The sequence below is a fragment of the Symphalangus syndactylus genome, chromosome 10 (genome assembly GCF_028878055.3).
Source record: "Symphalangus syndactylus isolate Jambi chromosome 10, NHGRI_mSymSyn1-v2.1_pri, whole genome shotgun sequence".
In the NCBI taxonomy this organism is placed as follows: Eukaryota; Metazoa; Chordata; class Mammalia; order Primates; family Hylobatidae; genus Symphalangus; species Symphalangus syndactylus.
The window spans coordinates 13,521,143-13,544,365 of NC_072432.2; positions in this window are offsets into that span (position 1 = coordinate 13,521,143).

The following is a 23,223-nucleotide window of genomic DNA, read 5'->3' on the forward strand; positions in this document are numbered from 1 at the left end:
CCTTAGGAAGGCTGAATTGATGATCAGGGAGGCCCGGAGGTTATGTGTGAAGAGCTCGGGGCAAGGGCATCTCACCTTAGCAGTTAGTAGGAGGCCATTTGTGTACACGGTGTAGTTGCTAAGGGACTTGTAACCACTTCCATATTCCTCCTTCACTCAAAAGTCACCTCCCTTTTACCAAGAAAAGTCTCAAGGCAGTGAAAATAGAGTTGAATTAGTGGCTCAGTAAATGCCGATGCACAGGAGACTCATCTCGGAAGCTTGTTAAAGGATGTAGGTTGGGCCTGGTGGATGATGCCTGTAATCTCAGCACTGTGGGAAGCCAAAGCAGGAGGATTGCTTGGGTCCATGAGTTTGAGACCAGCCTGGGCAACATAGGAAGACTCCATCTCTCTACAAAGGGGGGGAAAAAAAGAAAAGAAAAATGAGCTGGGCATGGTGGGGTGTGGCTATAGTCCCAGCTACTTGGGAGGCTGAGGTGGGAGGATCGCTTGAGCCTAGGAGGTTAAGGCTGCAGTGAGCTATGATTGTACCACTGCACTCCAGCCTGTGTAACACAGCAATGCCCCATCTAAAAAAATAAAAAGTAGTTTTAGGATCTGCCTCACCCTGATGTGTTCTGAGCCAGCACGTCTTGGGTTCGGCTGAAGAATCTGCATTTTGAGTAAGGGCTCTTGGACATTCTGACGCATGTGGACACAAGACCTCATTTTGGGAACCACTGGAAAGAAGTTTTTTGGCTCTTGGAGCCTGCATTTCCCAAATGCTTCCCTCAGAAGATCAGCAAGACCCCACACAATGAGCCCCAAGGAAGCACTGTACATCGTATTAGGTCCTGATGAGAGAGAGGCAGAGAAATGTGAACCCTGCTCTTTGCCCCCTGGGAAGTAGCCCCTTTAAAGTGTCTGAGCAGCCCTCACAGGAGAGTGGAGGACAATGACTGGGTTGAAGGAAGCTCCTAAATCAAGGAGGGGAATGGTGGGAGGGAAGGAGCATGCTTCATTCATCCCATGCTATTGAGATCTGGAGTCGAATCCAGTGCTGACTAAGCCCTGACTTCTTGATACCACTCACACAGTGGAATAATGAGATGGTGGTTTGACTCATCAGCTGTCTAGAAAGCCTTATCACATCCTAAAGTAGAAACACCACTTAGTAAGGTGGGCTTCAAACAAACGGGATCTTCTGGCCTCAGGACACTCCTGGGGAAATGTAGGGTGAGGGAACAGGGCATGGGACCCAGTGCCCTCGGCATCATTACAGGAATTCAGGGAAGGTGAAAGCCTCGTCCTGTGGGAACTGGTGTGGCCTGGGTTTTCTTCCAGTTGCTTCTGAAGGAAACTCTGGAGCCTCAGGGAAAAGGTCACCCAGGCAGTAGGTCAGTGCTCCCACCTGAGGGAAGACAGGAGCTGGGGTGGGGACAGGGAAAGAGTTGTCAGTGGCATTGGAGTCTTTGCTTCTTGAGGCCAAGTTCTCCCTTGGAAGCCAGGGATGGGTGGAAAAGCAGTCACCATTGGCAAGGAGGTGTGGGAGGCCTGGGTGCATCCCAGGAGGACAGGACACTGGGAGAGCTTGTCCTTGGAGGGGCGAGGCTGAGGCCACTGCCACTCTTCAGGCTGATGCATGGGGGAGGAAGTCCCTGGAGGAGAAGAAACAAGGCCAAGGCCAGTGAAAGGCAGGCAAGAGCCAAGACCTGTCCTACCTACTTCAGGAAGCTTCCTGGGGAGGAGACTGGGTGCAAGAAGGGGAGACTGGGTACAAAAGTTTGAGCTCATTTCTGTTTCTTGCAACTTAAAAACAAGCTGCGTTTCTACCCACAGTGGAGTCTGGTGTTCCCTTCCCAGGTCTGTGCCCATGAGAAGGGACAGAGAGACTGAGGGAGTGTGGCCTCCACTGGAAGGATCCAGGGGCGGGGTGGGGCTGACATCTGCTTCTGGGTCAGAAGTGATCCCAGGCCAGGTGAGAAAGGAATGCAGGTGGCTTCTGGGACTTGTGAGCCAATGTGGCTGGGGAGGTGCCCAGTCTCTCTTTGGGGCTCTGTGGGTCTTTGTAGAGCAGTGACTGGCATTTTCCTCATCTCACCCAAAGCTGCCACCAGAGTGATGGAAAGAGTCCTAGCGAGTATCCAGGTATAGGTTCCCTCTCCTTGTACCTGGACAAGGTGAGGACCATCTTTGGAGCAAGAAGCACATTCTTAAAGAACCAGCCACAAACTAGGTCAGTTTCAGGGGTGGAGTGCTGCAATGCTTCCAGTGAGAGGCACATGGGTGTTGCCACCTGGGAGAGGCGAACGGGTTCTGGAAAAATGCCCCCCACCCCACCCCCATCCCCACCCCCACTCTGCTTAACTTTCTTGTTTCATATTAGAGCTAAGCAATGGTTCTATTTTTTTATGTAGTTTTTTTTTTTTTTAATGAGTGAGACTGTTTTTCCCCTTGCACCTCTTTTGATTTGGTTCTCAGGAGTAGTTTGGAGTTTAGCAACAATGGCCTGTAAGCTCTGTGGACTCTGATGCCTGTGAGGCTCCTCAGATGCTGATTTACAGTCAAGGGAACACGCAGTGTTGGGGCTGGAAAGGGCCTCGCAGATCACCCTTGACTGATGGCAGAGCTGAGACACTGAGGTTTGCCCACTGTCTGGGAACAAAGTCGCTGTCTCTATATTAAGCCGCTTCAGAGAAATGACTATAGACATCTTTCTGAAAACCCTTCAGAGAAGCAGCTCCATCATTTTCTGTGACAGGGTGCTTCAGCGTTAACCATTTCTGAAGCTTAGGAAGTGGTTTTTATTTTATTTTATTTTTCGAAGTGTGTCGGGGCCTGGGGAAGAGGGTTGTTCCAACTTGTTCCAATATAATTGTAGGAAGATTTGACATTGGTATCTTTTTGGCCAAGGAGCTGGGACCTGAGAAGTGTGGCAAGGCTATGTTTTTCCAGAGCCTTCCTGTTCCTTTTGGATTTGAGTCTGGTGAGTTTCAGAGCTGGTTGTAAATCAAAGTTATAAACAAAATGTCTAAGCATCTCTAGCTTGTAGACGTGTACCAGGCAACCTATCGTCTCTTCCTGATTTGAATGCCCATTACATTTTCCCTGTATCACTTTTGTAGTTTCTTTTTTTGAGATGGGGTCTCACTCTATCACCCCACCTGGAGTACAGTGGTACGATCACAGCTCACTGCAGTCTTGACCTGCTGGGCTCAAGCCATCCTCTCACCTCAGCCTCCTGAGTATCTGGGATTGCAGGTTCATGCCACCATGCTGGGCTAGTTTTTGTAGAGGTGGGATTTTGCCAGGCTGCCCAGGCTGGTATTGAACTCCTGGGCTCAAGTGATCCGCCCACCTCAGCCTCCCAAAGTGTGAGGATTAGAGGCATGAGCCACGGAGCCTGGCTCTTGTGGTATTTCTAATACTTGTTCCTGTGCTACAGTCATTCGTTTAATACATCATTGCTCCTGTACTGAATGTGAAGAGCTCTGAAGGCCTGAGCTGTGTCCGGTCAATGCCTTGCACTTGGTAGGTTCTTGAAACACGACGTTGGGTCAATCACGTTCCCCTCTATGGCAGAGGCCATCGTTTGTAACCTGGCACCCACCAGCGATGGATGAACCTCATTTTGGAGGTCATGATTCTCCATCATTGTTTAGTTTCTTTTATATCTCTCTGCACAGAAAATGCAATTAAAAATACAAATGAATGGGTCACATTTTTAAAAGATTTTTTTTTTTGGAGGGAATATTGAAAAAAACATGTTAATAGGTTGTCAGTGTTGAGGTATCAAGATTCCAGCCTAAGAGGACACAGGGATTGACTTACAGAAAACTTACCCTTACTCCATGTCCCCTGAAGGGGTCCTGAATGTGTGGGGCTGGGTGATGTGGGGACAGGAAGCCTGTCTCAGGTTCAGAGGGTTAATGATGTCATCCTCTCGGAGGCAAATTTCTGTGGGAGGTACTGCCCTGCATTTAGAGAACCTGCCCATGATAGGTTTGAAATCTATTTGGGTTCGGAGGGAGGTGTGACCTGTCAACATCTCCTTTCTATCGTTGTTCATCTGATTTTTTTTTTTTATTGTAAGCCATGAAACAAGGATGCTTCAATGTTTCCTTTCAGGAAGAAGAACTGGAATTCGATTGTAGGAAGTGAGCCCTTTGAGCTTGCTGGCAGCCTCTGACCACGAGCTGCATTCACAAATGCTTCCCAGGTCTAGGTCTGCATTTTTTAATGACTAAGTGGCCTTTGTCTATTTCCTTCAAGATGGTGCCCAAAGGCTTGGGGGCTTTGAGCTGGGGAGTCAGCATTCCAGCAGACAGTTTCCAGCTGAGCTGAGCGTGCACACTGTACTGGCCACCTGGAAGGGACTTGAAGAGGACAAAACGTTCAGATGAATATCCAAAGTTGTAGGTGCTTTTGGCTTCTGGGATCTGGGTTGGTGCTTAAGGCCTGTCGCTGGCCACACCTGGCCTTACTGAGCCCATGGCTGGCCCCTCAGTGACATGGGTCCCAAGAGTGTATCTGTTTGCTCATTTGTTTGGGGAGAGGAGGTTTGGTATGAGGGGCAGTTGGCGGAAAATAAAGAGCAAGAAGACAATTTCCATTCAATTCCTAATGGAACAATGAATTATTTGGTAGTGAATTGATGTGGGGGAAATACCAAATATTTTTAACTCTTAAAGCAAAAGGGATTACTGAAAGATCATTAAATCTACCTTTATTCTGCTACACAGAAAGAGATTATGAAGAAATGCCTCTTTGTGGCCATTCACATTTGGAAGTTCCTTGAGGTTGCCTGGAGGTTATCACTGCAGCAAGTCACAGCTGCTATGAGCTTTTTCCGGGAGGTGCGCCTTTCTGCTGAGGCCCCAGCTCTGTATTTTTGAAAGTCATCTGTTTGTAGACAGATGCTCCATTTGTTCTCTATGCTCCTGTTAAAACTCAGGAAAAACAAAGGGACCTAATTCTTTTTGTAACAAAACACGAGTCGTTCTGATTATGATTGCTTCTATTCCTGCAAAATCACGCTGATTCTTGATAAAATGCTGCAATCACAAGGTATGGTTCATTCTGCTTCTTGAAGGGCTTGCAAATGTCTACGCATGAAAGCCCACCGTGCTCTGGCGGGCTGGGTAGATGGGGAAAAGATCAGAAACAGAAGTTGTTCTGGTTTGTTGGCTGAAATGGAAAAGTCTGTGAAGTTGGATTCTCACATGCAAGATTGTAGAGTAACTTTTCCTTCTCATCAGGCACCCTCATTATGCAAGACAGCATTTTCTGTAGCAGCGTCAACAAAGGGAACAACATCAGCAGATTATGCTGTTCTGGGATGTTTTCTCAATGCTTGAGCTGGATTTGCTCGTAAGCACCTCCAGCTCTCTCTCCTGCGACAGGAACTAGTAAATCCAACAAACGTTTGTCTGGTTCCAGATTGTACACAGCCAGTGCTGTATAAAGGCACGGGGAGAGACAAAGTGGATTAGATCTAGTCCAAGCCCCCTGGGTGCCTCTTGGGAAGTAAAATTCTCACACGAGAAGACTAAAATGGTCACAGAAAGGACAGAGTCACTCTATATACTGAGGACCCAGTGGATGACACAGACAGATTGCTGTCAGAGTTGGGAGAAAGCAAAACCGCAACACTGTAAGGCTGATTGTCCCAGAAGACTTGGTTCCAGAGAAAAGAAGCCCACTCTTTAGCTGGAGGTATAATCTTTTCTTTCACTTCTTTCTCTTCTCTGAGTTCATAAACATATGTTAGGATATGGGTTGTAACTTGCCTTTAACTTGCAGTGCGTGCTAGAAAATGGAAGTACTTACCTTGACCACTCTTGAGTAAATGCTGCCTTACCTAGAAAATAGACGTTTTCTTAGCGATTGCTAGGAATATGTCCAAAATTGCACATGGAAAAAATCAGTGTTCTCAAGCATCAAAGTCAGTCAGGAGGGTTATAAAGAAAGAGTATGGAGACTGCAGGCCTCTACTTCTGTCTCTGTCCCAGACTGGCAGTTTCATTTTAAGCAAATGGTCATCTTTGAGCAACAAGAATGACAATGATGACAATGATGACAAAAGTCTAAATAAAAGAATATCTTGTCTATTGTTGTAAGGATGGGAAATAACCATGATCCTATTATCCTCAAAGAACTTCTAGGTTCTTTCCTGTTGGGTTCTCCAACTTTACCGGTCGTTTTTTTTCTGTCAATCATTTGTGCTTGTAAAAGGCAGAGGGCTTTGGAATGAGACAGTTTGGGTTTGTAATTTGGCTCTGTCACTTAGTAACTGTGGACTTGGGTGAGTCACTCACCGTCTGGGACCCTCAGTTTCCCCATCCAGACATGATGGTAATATGTCTACTTCTTTTTTTTTTTTTTTGAAATGGAATCTCGCTCTGTTGCCCAGGCTGGAGTGCAGTGGCACAATCTCAGCTCACTGCAAGCTCTGCCTCCCGGGTTCACGCCATTCTCCTGCCTCAGCCTGCCGAGTAGCTGGGATTACAGGTGCCCGCCACTGCACCCGGCTAATTTTTTTGGATTTTTAGTAGAGACGGGGTTTCACCGTGTTAGCCAGGATGGTCTCAATCTCCTGACCTCGTGATCTGCCAGCCTTGGCCTCCCAAAATGCTGGGATTACAGGCATGAGCCACCGTGCCCGGCCTGGTAATATGCCTACTTTTTAGGATTGCTGGAAAATTAACTGAGACTGATCCTTGTGAAATGCATAGCAGAGAACCGGCATGTGCTAAGGATGCAATGATAGCATCTCTTGTTGTGCTTTAAGGATCTGTTTCATGGCTGTGACCAGCTTCACAAGATCCACACAGGTGGTCTGCTGTCCTGAAGAAAAGTGGGAGTGTGCTTCCTCACCTCTGCAAGGGTGGGGCAGCCCTGGCCTGCAAGAGCGGCTCGAGGGGTGTCAGTCCCATCTGCTTTAGATGCCCTCCTTGTTGGTGTTTGGATATTGGTCACACTGATTTCATGCTGCACCTGGGGTGCTTAGTTTATCCCATCTACCAGCTGATGTTTGGCTGCAGAAAGGACACAGCCAGAGCCAGGCACAGCAAAGAATCAGGAGTGATAAATCTGGACTATTGAAGGTGTTGGAATTGGGCAGTTGGGCCTCATCCCATGCCGTCCTACCTCCCTCTTCTTTGAGATATTTGGCCTAGTACTCCCAAGGGAGAAATGGGGAGTGAAGCCTTGCAACTAGGGGTGGAGATGAAATGCCTAAGTGCACACAGGCAATGTGGCTGGAACTTCTGTGCCCCTCCTGGCTCCATCGCTTCCCAGTTAGGCCATCCTGAGCCTGTTATCTCACCTTTTTGTGCCCTGGTTTGTCCATGTCTAAAATGAGAAGAATCATACCTACTTCATTAGGTTGCTGTTGGATTAAAGGACTTGATATACACAAAGCAATAAACAATTCCCGGCATATAATAAATAAATGTTAACGCACTGATGCTCAATACATGTTAACTATTTTAATTCATTATCCAACTCACTTAGATTTGAGCGGAATTACACTCAGTTCCCCGAGGAAGGCAGGTTGTTTTCTGTCCCTGTGGCCCTTGGTTATTATAAATTTTAATAAGGATACTATTCCCTCCCCTTGTACTAGATTTTCCTCTGTCATTACAGCTTCCCGTCACTGACATACCTTTGCTGTGATTAGTAGGTGTAGGAAAAATGTTGTGGTCTGGTCTATGTCGTGAAAATATTTGTGGGAGGCCCATTTGATTAGCTTTGTTACTGCTTTTAATGCACAGCACATGGGCAGTCACACGTGTTTGGAAAGAGGCCATATTGCTTTTCAAGACAGATGATCAAAAACTAGCTTTCATTCAATTGTGGAGTCAAGGAATTCCAGTGAACGTTCCTAAGAACAGCCACCAGATATTTGCTGGTATTCTCCCTGTGACCACCAACGTTCTTTATAATTTTTCCCTGGTCTAAACATTCTACCCTGGGTCTCTCAAAGATGCAGATATAAAATAACATCTGAATTTTTATATTTTTGATTTTATTTTTATCAAAGTTGCACATGTATATAGTTTGGAGAGTCAGATTATGAAGCTTATTACGAAAAATGGCGATCCCTTGCCCAAAACCCTCCTACACTTTCCTAATCTCCAGAGAATATCACTTTTTTTTTTTTTTTTTTTTTTTTAATGAAGTCTCACTATGTTGTCCAGGCTGATCTTGAACTCCGGGGCTCAAGGGAAACTCCTGCCTTAGCCTCCTGAGTAGCTGGGACTGCAGGCGTCCTTTTCAACAATTTTAATTGTTCCTTTGGTATTAACCTCCGTTATCTCTAAGTAACATGTTTTGAGTGCTATTTCTTGAATTTCACCATTAGGCAGTTTCTATTTTCTTTCCCCTGCTGGAGATGAAACTTTCTTTCTCTTTCACCAAATCTGCCCCTCAGCTACCTCTGATTACCTCTCAACATTCACTCCCCGCTCCCCATTCTCCCACTACAGTTATGTAGTAAATGTGGTCATGCTATTTTACATGGGTATTAATCACAACCAAGACTTTTAAAATACTATGATTACCCTGTTTTCTTACAAAATGTTTTCACTCTCTTGCAGTTAATAATTGTCTTATTTTTGTTTAGTTTTTAAAAATAATGATCAGAGCCAGGTGCAGTGGCTCAAGCTTGTAATCCCAGCACTTTGCGAGGCTGGGGTGGGTGGATCACCTGAAGTCAGGAGTTCGAGACCAGCCTGGCCAACACGGTGAAGCCCTGTCTCTACTAAAAATACAAAGATTAGCCAGGCATGGTGGTGCACACCTGTAATCCCAGCTACTCAAGAGGCTGAGGCAGGAGAATTGCTTGAACCTGGGAGGGAGGTGGAGGTTGCAGTGAGCTGAGATAGTACCATTGCACTCCAACCTGGGCGACAGAGGGAAACTCTGTCTCAAAAAATAAATAAAATAAAATAAAGATAAATTAGCCCTGAAACATCTGCTTGTTTTAATCTTTGCTCCATGAGTTCAGATTCATCTGATGTGCAATAAATTTACGTTTTGGAAAGCTCTTTGCTTGTGATTGACAACCTGGTGATTGCTCTATGGCCTTGACATTTCCCTTCCCTTCATCCTAAAGATACTCTTTGGCCCTTTAGGGGGTTGGAGCCCTGTTTCCTGGTTGCTGTGTTTTCATATCTTCCCCCTCCTTTCCTCACTTCACTTGCTGGAGAACCTCCTCTGGCTTTCTGTTTTCTCCCCTCAGTATTTTAGTATCTTGTCTTTGTCTCCAGTGATTAAATCTTCACAAAGCTCTACCGTGGTGTGGATCTCTTTTCATTCATTCTCTGGGCGCATTCAAGCTTTTATAATCTGGAAACCCATGCACTTAAATTCTGGGAAAATTTCTTGAATAAGGTATTTGATAATCTCACTCCACTTTTCTTTTTTCTTTGTGTTGGAATTCTAAAAGTGATCTCTAATTTTTTTTTTTCTGCCCAGGCTGGAGTACAGTGGTGCAATCATAGCCCACTGCAGCCTCGACCTCCTGGGCTCAAGGGAGGCTTTTGTGACCCTTGGGTGCTAAGTGTAGCTACTATCTAAGCAATCTCTGCAAGTTGACTGGTCTTCAAGAGATGAACATTCCATTCAGTAGAGGAGTGGAAATGGTCCCTCTTCTCTTAATCTTTTGCCTAATTTATCAATTCAAGCTTCTGCTAATTCAACAAGCAGTTGGAGATGGCAGGAGATCCTAGACAATGTTTCTTTTTATAATACCCATATTGCCCAAATCTCTGAAACTTTCCAAAGATAGTACTTACTGAAAGCTGGTTTTCACCTTAAAATCTTAGATCTGGGAGTGTTTATAAAAATGGTTTAGTTCATGTTTATAGATGAATATACAAAGTCCAAAGCTGTGAACTGGCTTGCCCAAGGTCACACAGGCAATATGGGGGACAAGACCTTGATCCTAGCCACAAATGGAAAAGAAGCAGTTCTATCTATTTTTCAGGACAGTTTGGCCAGTCATCAACTGTTTGGAATCTTTATGAGTGCACAGGTCCTTCTGTTTCTTTCTATGGCTAGGGAGGTGGAGAGCTGTTTATTTTTAGTTCAAAAAAGTGATGACGTAGGCCGGGCACAGTGGCTCATGCCTGTAATTCCAGCACTTTGGGAGGTCAAGGTGCCAAGGTGGGAGGATTGCTGGAGCCCAGGAGTTCGAGACCAGCCTGGGCAACATAGTGAGACTCTGTCTCTACTAAAAATCAAAAAAATTAGTGTGGTATGGTGACACATGCCTGTGGTCCCAGCTACTTGGGAGGTTGAAGCAAGAAGATCACTTGAGCCCAGGAGTTTGAGGTTGCAGTGAGCTATGATCTTGCCGCTGCACTTCAGAATGGGTGACAGAGCAAGACCTTGTCTCAAAAAGGTGGAAATAAAAATAAGAAAAGCAAAGATGTGAATAGAATATAAAATCACACATAAAAGTTAAATCCAAGGCCGGGTACGGTGGCTCATACCTGTAATCTCAGCACTTGGGAGGCTGAGATGGGATGATTGCTTGAGCCTGGGAGTTTGAGACCAGCCTAGGCAACAGAGCAAGGCCTCATTTCAATTTTTTAAAAAATGAAAAAAATAAAAATAATTGAAATTTTGTAGCAAAGAAAAAATACATAGAAAATAATGAGAAGTTAATGAACGAGAGAGAGAGAGAGAGAGAGAGGCTTTTCTAGCTGACTTTCAGCTTACATCCATATGATCCAGGCACATCTCCTTGGGAGCCAGGTTCAGAGGACAGCAGTTGTACTTAGTATCATGAGTAGCAGTCGCTCAAATGTGGAAACCGTAAAGAAGATCCTTAGTTGGAAAACTGATTTTCAGATGAAAACCATCGCTGCCTTCCTTCTGCTTCAGCTAGGTGCCTTAGCGTGCCCGCTGATGCTGAGGAGGGGACAAAAGCCCTCCCTGGCCACCTTCTTAGGCAGCAGAGGTGCCTGCAAGATGGTAGCGTTCCTCTTATGGTTTACAGTCCCCCTTCTTCCTACCTGGGGCCAGCGAGCAGGCTAAAGAACGAAAATGAGCAGAATAGTCAGACGCACGTTGATCCGGCGTCTGAAGCGATCTGCAGCCTCAGAGCTATGGCAAAATGCACAGCCTTTGACTGAAGTACTTCGTGCAGTTGGTTGACCAAACAACCAACGTGGTTGGGAAAAGAAGCTAAGTTTGATGGACTTGCGCAATTCATAAAACTGGTTTGAGCCTGTGGGGGCACAGCTCCCACCTCGCTGTTTCTGGCATCTCTAACTGCACTTATCAGCAGGGATGGCTTTGATTCGCATAATATAAGAAAAAAGCAGCTCAATAAAAATGCACTTGGTTCTGTGTCTTTACATGAGTGAATAACAAATTAGCACAAGGGAAGCTTTTGCAAATGAGAGATTAAATTTCCTTGTTGATGTTGGAAATCTCCCTCTGGCTCTGTCAGCAAATGTGCTCTAACATTCTTTCTGTGCTGGGCAGCTTTCAGTCCGTTTGTTATTTTTATTTCTTTTGTCCTTGCTATTAGCCTTCAGAGTGACCGTCTCTCTGGGGTAGATAGAAACTCTTGTCTGGGCTTAGGGAAGGCTTCCTGGGGGGCAGAGGGTGGGGGGTGGAGTGGAGAGAGGATTGGCAGACAACCTACAGGATGTTCAGTGCCATTTGAATTTCAAATAAACAAGTGGAGTTTATTTTTTTTTTAAGCATAAGTATGTCCCAAACATTGCATGGGATGTACTTATGCTAAAAAAAAGTACCCTTGTTTATCTGAAATTCAAATGGGACTGAGTGCCCGGTGTTTTTATTTGTTAAATTTAGGGAGACACAGAGCCTCTTTGGTAAGGGGAGGAAGGGCCTGTGGGGCTGAGACATTCCCAGGGCTGTAGGGAGGGAGCTGCTCTTCGCACTGTCTTTTTCTTTCCCTAGACAGAAAGACTAGGATTTTTTTTTTAAATTAAATTTTTTTTTAAATTTTTTGTGGGGACAGGGTCTTGCTGTTGCTCAGGCTGCTCCCAAACTCTTGGCTTCAGGAGATCCTCTCACCTTGGCCTCCCAAAGTTTTAGGATTACAGGCATGAGCCACTGCACCTGGCCTTAGACTAGGTTTTAACTCAGAGCTGGCACTTACTTGTTTTAGGGACCATGGTGAGGACAGTGAGTCATTGCCTTGGGCACAAACCCAGTAACAGAGATAAATAATATTTGAATGCAACATAAGAAAAATTGGAAAATGAACGCTTCTGTCATTATTTAAAAATTTCATAATTTGTTCATCATTAATCTTTGGTGTGGTGGCATGCACCTGTAATCCTAGCTATTTGTGAGTCTGAGGTGGGAAGATTGTTTGAGTCCAGGAGTTCAAGGTTGTAGTGAGCTATGATCGTGCCACTGAACTCCAGACTGGGCAACAGAGTAAGACCTCGATTCAAAAAAAAAAAAAATGCTCCAGTGTTACATTAGTCGATTGTTGTATGTGGATGAGGTAAACATTTTTTAGCAATACAAATACTTGGAATCTTTAGTGTGATAGTTTTGTTTGTATTTGTGTTCCGTGATATTTAGAAATCCTGGATAGCTATGGTTTATGCATTCAACTCACGGTTGGTGCATGCAAACCCAGTGTTTTAGACTTGCCACATGGAATAAATGGAGCCAAATGTCAGCCAGTTATATCGCCCATTTGGCTGAGAAAGACACGCGCTCTTCACATAATAATCAGTGTACACACACACACACTCTCTCTCTCTCTCTCTCCCTCCAATACATAAAGATTTAAAAGCAGACATTAGGCTACTCTGGGCACTTATCCTAAAAAAGTATAAGTACCACCCTATGGGGTAGTCCTGCTCTGCGAGGACTAAAAAGAAACTTTATTTTTATAAAAAAGAAACCAATAAAAATAAATACAAAATAAAAGTAGGGATTAGAAGAGTAAAAATATGGGAGGGGAGCTTAAAAAAGTGGGCGAGGGATGCTTAAAAAATACAGAAGAAAGAAAGGTTGGGGCAGCACTGGCTTTAGTTAAATGAATGAATGAATGAGGGAAGGAGGGAGGAAACAAAGACACCCCCGGGCTCCATGAAGCACATCGCAAGGAATACGACGTGGGGGTAGATCCCAGTGGGGCCAGGCAGTGATCACTCGATAGCCTCTCCTCTGTTGGGTGGTGGCTGAAGCTCTCCCAGCCCCTAGTCCAGTGCTCCGGTAGTGATGAATAACTCGCATTCTAGTTGCTGCCTTTATTTTTGCATCAATTAATATCTCCGTGGTATTCTGAAGAAGAGTGATCAACTGCTCCATTTAGAAATTAGAGCTATCTCAAAAATAAATCCGATGTACAGTATTTTAGCAGATTATGTGCATTGAATTTTGGAGTTTGTAAATGAACAAGAGTAGGAGTCTCTTAATGAACCGTTTCACCTACATGAGTTTATCCTAAGAAAATCTTGAATTCGAGCAAAGAGTAACTGACATTGATGTTTTCTGCAGAGCTGTTTCCAACAGCAAAGACTGCACACTACCTGAACACTATGGATGAATTGTTAACTAAATTATGAAACAATTATATAGTGAAACTGTGTGCAGTCATTAAACACATTGTAAAACAATATTTATCAATGTGGGGAAATGTCCATTTTACCCATTGTTAGATAAAGAGATTACACAAGAATGAATGAAGTATGATCATTATAAAACATTATCATGTATCTAATCTATGCATATCATCTATCTAATTATATATAATCTTTATATATATCTAGTCTATATAGAATTATGTGAAAAGTAAAGGAAAGAAAAACCTAGGTTCTACAACAAAATGTTGACAGCAGCAGTTTCATTGGATGGTGAGATTTTAGATGATTTCATTTTCCTTCTTCACAGTTTTCACTGTTTTTGTTTTTTGTAATGAACATGTTACTTTCACAGTTATAGATTAATTAAAACCATTCACTTTCAAAGGAAAAAAATCGAGATTATAAAACATGTGGAAAATGGTCTTATCACATGTGTGGCTATGTATGTCTGTCATGCCTGAAAAAATGGATCATAAATAAATGCAACAAAACATATACAGTTTCCATAGGTGATAAAATTGCAGGTGATGAATACTTTTTTTGTATTTTGCAATTTTTTTTAAGCCAAAAACATGTAATACTTTGGAAAGCAGAAAGAAAATACAATAAAAGGAATTGGCCAGGCACTGTGACTCATGCTATAATCCCAGCACTTTGGAAGGCCCAGGATGGGTGGATCACCTGAAGTCAGGAGTTTGAGACCAGCCTGACCAACATGGTGAAACCCCGTCTCTACTAAAAATACAAAAATTAACCAGGCTTGGTGGCAGGGGCCTATAATCCCAGTTACTGGGATCCACCCGCCTGGACCTCCCAAAGTGCTGGAATTGCAGGCGTGAGCCACTGTGCCCTGCCTTAAGATGCAATTTCAAAGGAAAGTTACCTATAAGAGATAATGCAAACTCTCAGAGTTATTCTTACACATGGATCACTGTAGACACTTCTGCTTACTGCCTTTCTGCCAGGTGTTTCTCCATCTCATAGACAGTGGCGAGATAAATTTTCTGAAGCACACAGATAGAATCATGCCACATCCCTGTTCAAAAACCTATAAATTCCTGTTATGATCAGAATAAACTCCAGCCTTTTTTTGCCCATCATCAAGTTCCTTCACTGTCTTGTGGCAATCTGTTTTCCTGTCTATCCTTCCAGACTCCACAATATTCATGGATTCATCAACCCATATTTAATGAATTCTTTTTTTTTTTTTTTTCTTGAGACAGAGTCTTGCTCTGTCGCCCAGGCTGGAGTGCAGTGGCGCAATCTCGGCTCACTGCAAGCTCCGCCTCCTGGGTTCACGCCATTCTCCTGCCTCAGCCTCTCCGAGTAGCTGGGACTACAGGCGCCCGCCACCACGCCCGGCTAATTTTTTTGTATTTTTAGTAGAGATGGGGTTTCACCGTGGTCTCGATCTCCTGACCTCGTGATCCGCCCGCCTCGGCCTCCCAAAGTGCTGGGATTACAAGCGTGAGCCACCGCGCCCGGCTTAATGAATTCTTATTACGTGTAGGACACCATGCGAGGTGCTGACATACATAGTTTGTTCTCGTCGAACTAGACAATTCAGCTTTCTCATCTGTGATTTGTGGTTAGTCATCTCTGTGTTTTCTCTTAGGCTGTTTTCTTTTTATGAATGTTCTTTCTTCCACTTCTGCTTTTCAAATTCCGCCCTTTCTGAGAGTCCCATCCCAGGTGCCACCTACTAGTTCCAGGTGGTGATGACTCTATTTTTCTGAAGAACTCCTTCTTTGTACATTTCTTTTTTTTTTTTTTTTTCCGAGACGGAGTCTCGCTCTGTCCCCCAGGCTGGAGTGCAGTGGCGTGATCTCGGCTCACTGCAAGCTCCGCCTCCCAGGTTCATGCCATTCTCCTGTCTCAGCCTCCCGAGTAGCTGGGACTACAGGCGATCGCCACCACGCCCTGCTAATTTTTTGTATTTTTAGTAGAGACAGGGTTTCACCGTGTTAGCCAGGATGGTCTCGATCTGCTGACCTCGTGATCTGCCCACCTCGGCCTCCCAAAGTGCTGGGATTACAGGCGTGAACCACCGCGCCTGGACCCTTCTTTGTACATTTCTTACAGCTCTCCCTCCTCACACACTGTATTTTACTCCAGCAGGCAGAGATTTTGAATCGCACAGGGACCAACCTGCTTGGGCCAGGGCAGGGCTGGGGGAGGGTTGGGTGGAGATGGGGAGCTCCCCAGAGAGGAGCGAATATCAGAGTCATGGTGGGCAGGACCTGCAGTGGTTTAAAACAGACTATTAAAAATAACCATTACCAGGCCGGGCGCGATGGCTCACGTCTGTAATCCCACCACTTTGGGAGGCTGAGGTGGGTGGATTGCCTGAGGTCAGGAGTTCAAGATCAGCCTGACCAACATGGTGAAACCCCGTCTCTACTAAAAATACAAAAATTAGCCGGGCTTGGTGACAGGTGCCTGTAATCCCAGCTACTCGGGAGGCTGAGGCAGGAGAATTGCTTAAACCCTGGTGTGGAGGTTGCAGTGAGTCAAGATTGTGCCACCGCACTCCAACCTGGGTGGCAGAGCAAGACTCTGTCTCAAAAAAAAAAAAAAAAAAATTACGTCCTGTTTATTTTTTAGGTTAGTATGACATTTATTTGGACCCTTTAAATGACAGTATCAAAAGGGGCGTGGATTAAAAATGGTGAGCCACACTGCTCGATGGGATTGTGTGAGTGCCTCTATAGCTGCTGGTTGAATGAATGAATATAAAAGAGTATATGAAAATCACTTTTTCCACCAGTCGCGGTGGCTCATGCCTGTAATCCCACCACTTTGGGAGGCCAAAACCAGCGGATCACAAGGTCAGGAGTTTGAGACCAGCCTGGCCAACATGGTAAAACCCTGTCTCTACTAAAAATACAAAAATTAGCTGGGCATGGCGGTGTACGCCTGTAATCCCTGCTACTTGGAAGGCTGAGGCAGGAGAATTGCTTGAACCTGGGAGGCAGAGGTTGCAGTGAGCCGAGATCACACCACTGCATTCCAGCCTGGGTGACAGAGTGAGACTCTGTCTCAAAAACAAACAAACAAGCAAACAACAACAAAAAAACCCCCCACTTTTTCCAGAGTTAACATGAGGCCTCACTCTTGGTGTTGTACATTCCATGGGTTTTCACAAATGCATAATGACATGCATGCATACACCATTGTAGCATCATACAGAATGGTTTCATTGGCCTAAAAATCCTGTGTGTATAGATTATTCATCCCTCCCTCTCCCCAAGTCCCTGGCAACCACTGATTTTTTTTTTTTTTTTTTTTTTGAGACAGGGTCTCACTCTGTTGCCCAGGCTGGAATGCAATGGTGTAATCATAGCTCACTGCAGTCTTGAACTCCTGGGCTCAAGCAATCCTCCTGCTTTAGCCTCTTTGAGTTTCAGTAGAGATGGGGTCTTGCTATGTTGTGCAGGCTGTTCTCAAACTTCTACGCTCTAGCAGTCCTCCTGCCTCGGCCTCCCAAAGTGCTGGGATTACAGGGGTCAGCCACTGTGACTGACCTACCACTGATCATTTCACTGTCTCTACAGCTTTACATTTTCCAGAATGTCATATAATTGGTATCACATAATATGTAGCCTTTTAAAGACTGGCATCCTTCACTAAGTAATATGCATTTAAGTTTCCTCCATGACTTTTGGGGTTTGATAGCTCATTTCTTTTTCAAGCTGAATAACATTCCTTCGTTTGGATGTACCAGAGTATATTTATCCACTCACCTATGGCGGGACATCTTGGCTGCTTGCAGATTTTGGCAATCATGAATAAAGCTGCTGTAAACATCCATCTGCAGGTTTCTGGGTAGATGCCAGTTTTCAACTCCTTTGGACAAATACCAAGGAGCACAATTGCTGGGTCATATAGTAAGAGTAGGTTTAGTTTTGTAAGAGATCGCCAACTGTCTCCCAAAGGGGCTGCACCATTTTGCATTCCCACCAGTCATGGATGGAGAGCTCCTGTTGCTCCACACTGCCTCCTGCATTTCGTGTTATCAGTGGTCTGGATTTTGGCCATCCTAGTAGGTGTAATAGGTGTGCAGTGGGAACTCACTGTTGTTTAATTTGCATATGCCTGATGATATTTGATGAGGAGTATCTTTCCATATGCTTATTTGACATCTGTAGCTCTTCTTCAGTGATGTGTCTATCCAGATTTTTTGCCCATTTAAAAATTGGACTTTTTGTTTTCTTATTGAAAAAGTATTTTTGACCACAGTTTGCCCATGTGTAATGGGAAGGTAGTTCCAACCAATGCTCCAGCAATCTAAAGATGACACAGTCCAACACCAACTCAGGTAGAGGTGACACTATCCAATGCCAGCTCAGCAATCCAAAGGTGACACTGTCCAACACCAACTCAGGTAGAGGTGACACTATCCAATGCCAGCTCAGCAATCCAAAGGTGACACTGTCCAACACCAACTCAGGTAGAGGTGACACTATCCAATGCCAGCTCAGCAATCCAAAGGTGACACAGTCCAACACCAACTCAGGTAGAGGTGACACTATCCAATGCCAGCTCAGCAATCCAAAGGTGACACTGTCCAACACCAACTCAGGTAGAGGTGACACTATCCAATGCCAGCTCAGCAATCCAAAGGTGACACAGTCCAACACCAACTCAGGTAGAGGTGACACTATCTAATGCCAGCTCAGCAATCCAAAGATGACACTGTCCAACACCAACTCAGGTAGAGGTGACACTATCCAATGCCAGCTCAGTAAACCAAAGGTGACACTGTCCAACACCAACTCATGGTAGAGGTGACACTATCCAATGCCAGCTCAGCAATCCAAAGATGACACTGTTCAACACCAACTCAGGTAGAGGTGACACTGTCCAACACCAACTCAGGTAGAGGTGACACTATCCAATGCCAGCTCAGCAAACCAAAGGTGACACTGTCCAACACCAACTCATGGTAGAGGTGACACTATCCAATGCCAGCTCAGCAATCCAAAGATGACACTGTTCAACACCAACTCAGGTAGAGGTGACACTGTCCAACACCAACTCATGGTAGAGGTGACACTATCCAATGCCAGCTCAGCAATCCAAAGATGACACTGTTCAACACCAACTCAGGTAGAGGTGACACTGTCCAACACCAACTCAGGTAGAGGTGACACTATCCAATGCCAGCTCAGCAATCCAAAGGTGACACTGTCCAACACCAACTCAGGGTAGAGGTGACAATAACCAATGCCAGCTCAGCAATCCAAAGGTGACACAGTCCAACACCAACTCAGGTAGAGGTGACACTATCCAATGCCAGCTCAGCAATCCAAAGGTGACACTGTTCAACACCAACTCAGGTAGAGGTGACGCTGTCCAATACTGACTCAGGTAGAGGTGACACTATTTAACACAAACTCAGGTAGAGGTTACACTAGTTACACTATACAATACTGACCCTGGTAGAGGTGACACTGTCCAACACCAACCCAGGTAGAGGTGACACTGTCCAACACTGACCCATGTAGAGGTGATACTGTCCAACACCAATCCAGAGAGAGGTTATACTGTCCAGTGCTGGTAGAGGTGACACTGTCCATCACGTTACTGAGCCACATAGAAGTGACACTGTCTGACACTGACCCTGTAGAGGTGATGCTGTCTGTGACTGATTTGCTGAAAATGACAACTTCTTCCAAAGCAGCATTTTGAGAAGTTAATATTAATGATAATTTTTGATTTCCACCTCAACTTGGCTCTTTTTTCACTCCCTGTCCTTGGTGTGACTGTGTAGCTGGGTGGAAACCCAAAGGCTGAATGCACCTTCCTCAGAGGTGGGTGTTGAATGATGCCCACATTGAATGACTGTGGTCACAGACTCTCTCTCTCACTGCTCCATTTGCCTGGGCTCCCCTGTACCCTTCTGTCTACCTCACTGGGAAGTCCTTGCAGACACTCTTCCCAGCACCAGAATAGGGACCTTCTTCTGAACTTTCCATCCTGTCCTTCTGCTGTCAAAGTGCCTCTCACAGGGTCTTGGTGACTACTATCCTTCCTGTGAGACACAGGTTTAGTAGCCACCAAAAGCAGGTTAGATTCTGGGACTCTGTCTTGTTTACCTTTGTATCCTCAATGTCTAGTAGACATGAAATCAATCTAAATTAAATCTAAATTAAAAGAATATCTGCAACAGATATTTATTGCACATCTGTATGCTTGGAATTGTGCTATTAGGTTTGGAAAGCTTCACAAAAACCTCCAAAGACTCCTACCCACTAGGATTTTACATTCTTACAGGAAATGACTATTTAAACAAATGAGTGTGAATTAAAATTGCAGAGGGAGAAGACGGATTTTTATGTTAATTTATTCACAATATTACCATAAATTTGCAAGAATGAAAATGTACCTACATCTCTATATCTTTTTGTGGCTTGAGAACTCATTCCCTTTTAGCACAGATATATGTTATATATCTATCTAATATCTATATCTATCTATTTATCCTATCTATCATCTATCTATCTATCATCTATCTATCATCATCTATCTATCTATCTCTCTATCTTCTGTATCTGTCTATCTATCTTCTATATCTGTCTATCATGTCTGTCTGTTTAATTTTTTTGTACTTTCCCACACCATGATCTCTGCCTCGAGGTGGACAGGTGGAAAGAAGCCAGAAGATGCCCTCTCAGCTCCCTTTCCAGCTAGGATTTTATCAGCTGGACACGGCCACTTGTGAGGCTTGGATTTAGATGTGTCTCAGAGGCTGGAGATGGGCACAGATTCTGTTTTGCTGAGGAGGGTGGTAGAGACACTGAGCCTCTCTGGAAAGTGCTGTGGTGGACCCAAGCATTCTGGGACTGTACCTTCAGCAGTTTGCAGAGGGAGGACAATTTGCGGACTGCTCTTGGCTGGATAGCTTTTGAGCCTAATTCTCCGGCTCTCCAGGAACTTCTGTGAGCTTCCTAATAGTCTTTAATAAATTTTCTGCTTAGGCTAGTTACACTGTGTGCAACACGGAGCCCTGGTGAATGCAGACCTCTCTCCTGGGTGTACCCTCAGCCCCGTTCTTTCCTCCAATTCCATGCTGTGTTTAGTCAGGAATGACTGGGCAGAGATGACCTCAGTCAGCCTTGAATCCTGCCAGGGCTGTCTCTCTAGTGGGAATTAGAGATCTCCCAGCCTTGGAAGGCAGCAGCTGCCATCAGAAGGGCAACTTATTGAGTTTGGGATGAAATCCAACTTTTTATATAGGTAATTATGCCAGAATTCAGGTCAACCTCTAGGCTGGGTTGACTCATATTCCGAGATATATAGGAAGTAAAACACAACTTGAGCTCCACTGTAGCATTTCCCGTGGAGCTTTAAAATGTCTTTTAATTATTTGTACATTTCTATTGAACTGCAAATGATTCTGCTCTTCTGAGTACCACGCTTTGCCTGCTTGAAAAATAAATACACCAAATGACTGAGGATGAAGGACTGTAGTTAAAGGATGGAATGTTGTCATGAACACTTTGAGAATGGTGACAGTTGGTATTTTCCCAAAGTAAACTCAAAGGTTCAAATTATTAAAAAGGCTGAGGTGGCCAAATTTGTCTACTGTACTACAAGATCTTCTAGCAAGATCACGACTAAATCCTGGCCAGGAAAACATTGACTTTAGTATTTGTGTTAGTTCTGGGTTTTCAGCGTTGAAATCTTCCTTGTCCTGTTCCCTCTCTTTTCCCAATGCCTCTAGAACTATCTGAGATATGGGACTGGTGTGGTGAACACAATTATTTTGTTAGCCTTTGTCAGAAACACGAGGGGAAGACAATGTACATAAAATTAACATAAAGTCAGGCAGTGGCACTTGGGAGCCAAAATCCCCTCTGTCATCAAATTCCCCCTTTTTGTTGGTGACCTCGCTCATGGTGAATGAAGCTGCTGGAAACTTCTTGGTTTAGCTTTTCTACTCTGGTTTCTTTCACAGGCAATTAAACTTCTGGGTCTCACTTTCCTGAGAGCTCACCTCTGCTGCTTTTACTTGCATTCTTTCCAAATCTGACAGTCAGTCATCCTATCTCTGGCACACCCTCAGTAACATCTAGGAATCCCTAAGTTGCTTTGAACACACGAACGCACACTTTATAACTTAGTAGCGGGGAAAGAGGAGAAACACCACAGCCAATATTTTACCTTTTCCATGACACCATCTTGTACTCCCTTGTCTTTCTTTCCACGAATCCTTCTTCTCCCATCAATCAAGGGCACTTCCTGTGTCATCCAGATGGCACTTCCTGTGCCATACAGAAGCTCTTGCCAGGGATAAGTTTTTGCTGAATTGTCAGCTTGTTTATTATAGCACAGCTTAATTATAGCTGTATGACATTAGTCATAAAGGGCTCAAGGGCCAGAGAGTGGGCTTGTGTAACCTTTGAGGGTCCACTTTACAAGTAGGTTTTGAGAAGTAAATACAAAGTAGAGTAAGTTTTGAAGAGTAAATATCAGATACCTCAGCTTTAAGAAGAAGTACTTTAGACATGCTTCTGGCCCAGGATGAAGTCAGCTCTGTGGATGACTCAGAAACCTTTACCTTGTAAAGGGCCATGGTTGAGGCATAGATGTTTGATATAAAATATAAAACTTTGGTGTATTAGTTCATTCTCACATTGCTATAAAGAAATACCTGAGACTAGGTCATTTATAAAGAAAAAGGTTTTATTGGCTCCTGGCTCCATGGGCTGTACACGAAGCATGGTGGCTTCTGCCTCAGGAAAATTCCAATCATGGCGGAAGGTGAAGGGGGAGCAGGCACTTCTCATAGCCAGAACAGCAAGAGAGAGACGAGGTGCCACACACTTCTAAACAACCAGATCTCATGAGAATTCACTATCACGAGAACAATACCAGTGAGATGGTGCTAAACCATTCCTGACAAATCCCACCCCATGATCCAATTACCTCCCACCAGGCTCCATCTCCAACACCTCCAACACTGGGGATCACAATTTGAGATGAAATTTGGGTGGGGACACAGATGCAAACCATAGCATTTGGTAACTTCTGTGAGAACAGCCACTCTAACCTATACTCTTATCCCTGGACATCTGCAACTTCAGACCAATCAAACCATAAGCACATCCAACCAATCAGAACCCAGGAGAGCCCTGATGCCCACCACCGGGTCACTCAGAAGGTTGTTTATGCAACCGTCAGAATGCAGTAAGCAGATTGTAGAGCACTGATGTGGCGCTACGTCAACAACACATCTTAGTGCTTATCAGCACTTTCAAGCATCTCCGGCTTTCTTTTGCTGTGTTATTAGTAGTCCATCTTTTCCCCATCTTTGTTACTGTTCCATTGCCTGGATTTTTTCCTACCATCTAAACTTCAGGACAGTGTGTCTAAGCCAAAGGGGCTATCCACATGGTAAAAATGATAGATCACCAGTTAATCGTAATAAAAATACTGTGCCTACTTAAAAAAAAGTTAAGTGGAATTTATTTAAGAATTTGAGCGCTGCAGTGTTTCCAGTTTCAAGATGGTCTCCTAAGCTGTTTGGTGAAACTTCATCCACCTTTCTCCATCCCTCCAGGTGTTTTTTGTTTGTTTGTTTTTTGTTTTTTCTGAACCTGGATGTGACGCACTAAAGGACCCGACGGACGTAGAATCAAAGGCAT